This window comes from Panthera tigris, chromosome B1 (genome assembly GCF_018350195.1).
Source record: "Panthera tigris isolate Pti1 chromosome B1, P.tigris_Pti1_mat1.1, whole genome shotgun sequence".
NCBI classification, from domain to species: domain Eukaryota; kingdom Metazoa; phylum Chordata; class Mammalia; order Carnivora; family Felidae; genus Panthera; species Panthera tigris.
Window position 1 is genome coordinate 8910546 of NC_056663.1, and position 7717 is coordinate 8918262.

At 40.4% G+C, this 7717-nt stretch overlaps 1 protein-coding gene across 1 annotated transcript in view; it reads left to right on the forward strand.

Annotated features, from left to right (window-relative positions):
• The window catches only part of NEIL3 (nei like DNA glycosylase 3), a 73349-nt gene extending 71423 nt beyond the window's left edge, over positions 1-1926 (forward strand). Inside the window, exon 10 of the mRNA XM_042982905.1 lies at positions 258-1926. The gene's annotated coding sequence lies outside the window, so the exon portion shown is untranslated. The remainder of the gene's footprint in view (positions 1-257) is intronic.
• Positions 1927-7717: the final 5791 nt, after the last annotated feature.

Genomic DNA, 7717 nt, shown 5'->3' on the forward strand with positions numbered 1-7717 from the left:
TCAGATACCCTCTTACCTGGAGACTTTCCTCTGCCTCCCTCCTCACTCCCTAAGCTGCCTCCACCGTTTCTCTCTCATCCCCCCATTCCCCTCTCTAGAAATATGGAATCTCACAGCTGTAATCAACAAAACCTGCCCTATCTCCGACTTCTGCTCTAAACATTCCAGTTACCTTTGGTCTTAGCCGAAACTTTGAGGACACGTGAAACACTGTTTTTTTGCAGCCGTTTTCAATGAAGGCCTTTATTTTTTCCTAGGCATCCCAACTAACTCAAGATAAAGAATTCGACCTGCTTGCTCTCTATTGACACATCTAAAGTATTTCCCGTCTTTCCTCCGTGAATACCTCCAGCTCCTTTGCAACTATTTGTCCCTGTTCTTCCTTGTTGTTGTATTACAGTTTCTTCTACGTAGATGTTATCACCTTCTCCCCTTAAGTCGCTGAAATCTCCTTCCTTAATTCATTGCCAGCAACTTACAGATCACATGCTTGGAACAACCTGGAAATGCTGGATACACCCCTGGAAACACCTAGAAATGCTCAGTAATATAAGAAATGTCTTTTAAAATGCTTTGCTGAGCTTACCAAAACCCAGGGAGATTACACTGACCAAATTCTAAATGGGTAGAATGCAGAGAATTAAGGAGATACCAAAGGCCTGAGAAATTTTTAAGATTTTCTTTACCTGGTGCATCGGATTCAAAGGCTGATTGAGGGACAGAATTTGTGGAAGTGAAAATATAGCCAATGAAACGTAAAATGTGATGTACAAACTCAACAGCATAATAGAAAGGGCTGAAGGGAGGATGATGAACTGGAAGACAGAGGAAAAGAAATCACTCAGATTGCAGCACAGACATGCATAATGTAGCATAATAAATGGAAAATATGAAATGGAGTTTGAGACAGGGTAGACAAAGCATGAAAGACATTGCCAAAGATACTATAGCATGCTGTTGAGAGTAATTTGCAACATTTAGAAATGTTTAGATATGAAAAAAGTTAAACTTATTATTTTGTCATTTGACAGAAAAAAATAATAGAATGACAGAGAACAAGTATTTTGAAAAGTGATGAGAATTTTAAGTATATGTTGAAAGATATGAGTCATTAGATTTAGAAGCACAGTGCACTCCAAGCAGAATAAAAAACCATAAAAATAAACTCATATATACACACATCATTTGGACAATTAATGACACCAAAGATAAAGAGATGTGGAAAGTATTCAGACAAAACAGACTCCCTGCAAAAGACAGGAAACTACATGTAGGGTTAACTCTCAACAGCAACCACTGAAGCCAGAAGCCAGTGTAATTAACTCCTCTAAGTTCCGAGAGGAAATAATTATCAATTAGCAATTGTGTGCCTAACAAAATTAACTTTCAAGAACGAGAATGAGACTCAGAATATTTTCGGACAAAATCTGGGAGAGGTTTTCAACATAGATCTTTGTCAGAGGGATTTCTTCTCTGACCTCCTTCTCCATTTCTATTTTTTAAAAATATGTATTATATTCATATGGTTCAAAGTTGCAAAATACAAAAGAATGTAGAGTTAGAAGTCTCCACTCTTGCTCATTTCCAAGAAATCATTTCCTCTTCCAGAGACAATCGATGTGTACTGGGGACGTGTGTGTGTATCTTTATGTGTATATCCTTTGAAAGCACGTTGTAAATATATAGACAAATATACGTATATCTTTGTTCCTCATTTTTATGCAACTGCATAATAGTCCATGATGGAGATTTGTGTAGTCCATTTCTTATTAATATATATGAAGGCTGCAGTTAATCACCTTTTACATAAGTGATAATAAATGTAAGATAAATATAAGTAGAATTGTTAGATCTAAGGTGTGTGTATTTTAACTTAGATATTGCAATATAGCCTTCCTTAAAACCTATACCATTGTACCCTTCTGCCAGCAAAAATAAAATGACAACTTTTCCTGCATTGTCACAAAAGTAGTAGGTTTTCAAACATTTTGTTCTTTGCCAATCTGATAGAAGGTAAGAGTTGAATTTTAATTTGCATTTCTCCTAGGATCGGTAGTGCTCAGCATATTTTCACTTTAAAAATTTATATTTTGGGGCGCCTGGGTGGCTGAGTTGATTCAGTGACTGACTCTTGTTTTCAGCTCAGATAATGATCTCATGGTTCAGGATGTCAAGCCCTGCACTGGGCTCTGCACCAACAGGACAGAGCCTGCTTAGGATTCTGTCTCTCACTGTTTCTCTCTGCCCCCCACCCCCACCCTGGCTTGCACACACAGTCTCTCTCAAAATAATTAAACATTTAAAAAATAAAAGAAAAATCTTTTTATAAGAATTAAATTAAATATTCATTATTGAAAAATATAATTCTTATAAAGTTATTACATTTTGATTCTTCCATATAAATTATAGAATTATTAAATTTTTTTCCTCCAAAAAAATTTTGGACTGTGTCACACTGACATCCTATGTTAATTTAGAAATAATTGGCACATTTTTACGATATGGATATTTCCTAAGAACTTGGTATTTGTCTGTCTCTCTGATCTAATGTACGTTGTTTTCTTCAGTTGCATTTTACAATTTTATTCATAAGCACTCAGTAATAAAATTTGCTACTTTAACTATGGATGCTTTTGACCACATAATAAAAGGTCCAGGCACTTTCCTCCTTTTCTCAAAATAGATGCCATTTATTCTCTTGTAGAAACAGGTCGGATGTCTTTGAATGGAAAAAAGAAGAATTAAGGGAGGAATTATCCACTTGGAAGAAAAACACCAAACTCCTTTTTTACTCCTCATTCCAAACCAGATTCCACATGGAACAAGATTTTAAGTATTGAGAAATAAAGGTATCAAACTAGGTTTTAAAATATGTCCATTGCTTTTATAAACTTGGCATGGAAAGATTTTTCTAATTATCATAATAATCAAAACAAAGAAGAATATGGATTTAAATTACATAATACATATCTAATATTTATCCAAGTATATCTTTAAAAAAATTTTTTTAATGTTTATTTATTTTTGAAAGACAGAGAGAGTGAGGGGGAGGGGTAGTGAAGGAGGGATACACGGAATCTGAAGCAGGCTCCAGGCTCGAGCCCGACGCAGGGCTCGAACTCACACACTGTGAGATCATGACCTGGGCTGAAGTCGGATGCTTAACTGACTGAGCCACCCAGGTGCCCCAATCCAACTATATCTTAAGAAAGCAAAGACCAATGGCTTATTGAGAAGAATCCCAAGACTGCATGTTTGTCCAGATCGAGTTCCTCAATTCCAACAGTGCTTCCAGCAAAATAAGACCTAAAATTAATTGAACCTACTACCTTTACACTCTGGCTCACTACGTGTTCCCTTATTGCTTTTCTTAGCCAACTCAAGTGCATGGTCCATCCTAATAATCCATCCTCCCGCTTGGCTAAACCATAACCCCAGTTAAATGAATCTCTTTCAAGCACCAACATCTCTGGATCCCCATGTGATGGGATTTCAATCACACTGTGCATCTCACTTTCCATTTCCATTTCCTAATATCCAGCGGGCTCTGAATGCCTCCCTTGTCTCATGACTCTCTTTGGCATTATTTCACATCTCCCTTCCTCAGACATCAAGTAACCACCCCCTTCTACGTGCTCACTCTCATCTGATTACCTTCCTCTCTAGGTCACTCAAGAAACAATTAAAGGAGAGCTTCCATACGCTTCCTTTTCCACATCAGCCCACCTACCCGGATGGAGCAGGTAAGATCTTATTTGTGTTTCTCCAGAGAACCTCTTCAGTGCCAGTTAATTAACAGTATTCTTCACTTGTACAGAGGAGCCTTAACTGGTAATCAGAGAAGCTCTTACAGTCAATAAGCTGGAAAGGAAACCTTTCTTTTGGTCATTTCATCAAGTTTCATTATTCCCCTATCAATGCTGTTGATTCAGATATTTGAGGCCACTGATAAATGAACTAATGAAACATCGTGTTATGTTACGATGTTAAAGTGTTAGTAGTGTTCTGGGTCCATGATGTCACCTCAGCGTTGACTTTCTCAGAAACGTACGTAATGCATAATGTTCACCTCACGGGTCTTGACGTGCTTCCAGCGTGATTTCCGGGTACATCTATCCGAGGCCGATTTGAAATTATTTTCCCCCAGTTGGGATCACGGCATGAACTCAGTATTAAGAAACCCATGTCATTTAGTAAATTTCTGGAAAGCCAAATTTTATACCCATCCCTGAGGACGCATATCCTTTCCCAAGCAGTCTCAGATGACAGCCTGTGCACGTCTGCAGACACGTGGCTTGCACGAGGCTCCTGCGCGTGAATCCGACCGGCACGAAGAGGTCAGAAGCACGGTTGTAAACGAGGAGTCAGGGAAATGTTGCCTTAGTTCTAAGACTACGGGGAAACTTTGTTTTTTTCCCAGACTCTGCTTGGTCTGAACAGGCTCTCGTGTTTTGAGAGGAGTCTATGATAACTTACTTTGGCATTCTTCCCACGAAAGCAAAGCTTCCGTGGCAATATCAAGCTGGTTGCCTATTGTTCTTCTGTGAATAGCGTACTCTGACCAATCTATTTCCAAGGACAATACTCCAGGCATAACATATGATGCAAATGTAACGTGGCAATTTGATTTTCAAGCAGCACTTCATAGGAAGCGTGGTTAAGCAGGAGCAGTGTGCCAGTCAGCTCTGGTAAATGTATTCTAGCAAACCTCCTCAAGTACCACAGAATAAAGCAGCAGCCTCAACTTTCTGACAAACAGATCATATCCTAGAGATGGAAACTGTCTTGTTCTCTACGGCCTTCAGCTCCTAACCTTGATTCTTTGCCTTTGCCTGCACGTCGTTTGCTGCTCCCAGACTCTCCTCTAGAAGAGGAGAGAGCCCTTGGGCACCTGCGTGGCTCAGTAGGTTAAGCGTCAGACTCAGTTTCGGCTCAGGTCGTGATCTCATGGGTCGTGAGTTCAAGCCCCCCATCGGGCTCCACGCTCACAGCGTGGAGGCTGCTTGGGATTCTCTCTCCCTCCCTCTCTCTCTCTTCCCTTCCCCTGCTTGTGCTCTCTTTCTCTCTCAATATAAATAAGCTTTAAAAAGAAAATAAGAGGAGAGAGCCCTTCCTTTGTGGCCTCTCTCTCCCCTTGAGAGATCCCAGTGAATCTCTCTCTCTCTCTCCCTCATTCTTCCCAACGTCAAACCTGGAAATGTATGTTGTAGGACACATTCATGACCCGGATGATAAACAGAACTAAATGGATGTATTCAGAGATCCTCATACAGGGTGTAAAATACTAAAAATGGGATAATCGGCTAAATTATCAGGAAGAATTTTGGGTCAAGAAACAACCTTACCAGAGCAAAGCAGAGTTTAATTTCTTACTGGCCCCTCCTCACGGCTAGCTCCCTTCCTGCCCCGTAGACACCGTGGGGCACCTGTGTATTCATGGCTCTCATCCAAAGACAACCTCTTAGAGAAAATTGCTCACTCCTTGCCTTAAAAATCAGAATAATTTCGGGGCTCCTGGGTGGTTCAGTCAGTTAAGTGTCTGATTTCGGCTCAGGTCATGATCTCATGGCTCGTGAGTTCGAGCCCCACATCGGGCTCTGTGCTGACAGCTCAGAGCCTGGAGCCTGCAGCCTGCTTCAGATTCTGTCTCTGTGTCTCTGCCCCTCCCCTGCTCACACACTATCTCTCTCTCTCTTTCTCAAAAATAAATAAAAACATTTTTAAAAATCAGTATAATTTCCTGTGGGGCTATCAAAGTATTCGTGTCTGTTTCCACAGATCAGAATCACATCTCTGCATCAGGTCTCAGTCTTGTCACGCCTGGACCACTGTCATTTTCTCCATGTGACAGCCATCTCTCTGTGTGTCTGTTCCCCTCGGCTATGTCACATGGTTCCTCCAGTTTCCCGGCTCCCCTTGGGCTTTTGTATCAGATTCCATCTCTGCTCCCTCAGTGTCCTTCTGTTTAGCCATAGCTGCGTGACGGCATTCCTCTGACAAGGTTCTGTTACCTGTGTCCCTGGTTTGGGGCGGCAGGTTCTCAAATGTTGTGGTCTTGGGACCCCTGCACGCTCCTAAAAATCACTGAGAGCCACAATGTTGATGTGTGTTACCGTCCATTAATCTTCACCATCTTGGAAACTAAGATGGAGACATTATAACAATCTATTTCTTAATTAAAAAATAGCAAACTCATTGTCTGTCAACATAAATTTTTTTTGTGAAAAATAACTGTATTTTGCCAGACAAGGTTAGTGAGAAGAGGGATATTGCTTTGCATTTGTGCAAATCTCTTTAATGCATGGCTTAAAGGAAGAGGCCTGGATTCTCATTTTTGTTTCTCCATTCCGTGTTGCAATATGTTCTTTTAACTGAAGTCTTAAAAGAAAATTTGGCCTCATACAGCTATGCCACTGCAAAAGGGAAGGGTATTTTAATTGCCTTTTCAGAAAATGTTGGATTTTCTTCTTTGATAGGACCTCAAATCTTGACAAGTGGTAATTTCTTGAAGTTCAACATATTTATTTTCGAGAGAGAGAGAGAGAGAGAGTGAGTGCATGAGTGGGAGTGAGAGAGAGGGAGACACAGAATCTCAAGCAGGCTCCAGGCTCTGAGCTGTCAGCACAGAGCCTGATGTGGGGCTCGAACTCACAAACTGTGGGATCATGACCTGAGCCGAAGTCGGTCGCTTAACCGGCTGAGCCACCCAGGCGCTCCAAAACTGAACTTCTTTTGGTATTTCATGATAGGGTATGCAACATCCTATCGGTGAACTTCCTTCACTGTGTTATGTGGAAATCCATTGGTTTATCTTACACTTGAATGAGTCTCTTACACACACATAGTATTGTACCCTCATGCACTGCTCATTTGGAAAACACCGTGTAACTGATTTATGCAACTCTTACAAATGGTGATGATTTCATCATATAGTATCAAGAGGTATATTATTATAAATACTGATCTCATCACAGAAGTCGTTAAGTAGTGGGGAGCTGTTACGTCTCACAGTTGTGAATGTAAGTATTCCAAAATTTAATTTTCACGTGAAAACTCAGAGTTCATCATGAACGATACATACTGACAGTTATTTTCCTTTGAAGCATCAGGCTTATTACTTCATCCCATAACTTGCCTACCAAATACCTAAATCCTTCTAACCAGAGTTTGCCTGTTAGCCCTTGTTTCAAATGAAATTGTTGTTTTGCACAAGTGTTGGCTACATTTAGCTCACCACTCAATCACACGAGGGTTTTCCTCAAGACAACATTATACGTTAGTTTACAGCAGACATACTTTATATACAGAATTCCCATTTTGTCACACAGAGTATCAAAAAGACAGTCAAGGTTTGACAGTTAATGAAATTAATACTATTTTTCCTTCATCAAGGTCATTCTTAAGAGAAGCTGGTATTTTTTTTTTTTAAGCACGATGTCCGATGGTAAAAAATATGATGGCACTTAATATGGTTCAGTGCCACTGTCTTGATTCATGCCAACACACTAGCTCTTTTACTCATTGCTGCTTTTACACTGTCACTGTGAATGTCAACACGGAGAAAAAGGCAAATGGTGCCTTAGTATTATTATGACAAGCGTTATGACTTCATGGACTGTGTGAAAATGTCTCAAGAGCCCCCAGGGCCCAGGCACCACATGCGACGCGCTGGCCTATTACAGGGGACTCCCAGCCCTGGCTATACATTGAAACAAGG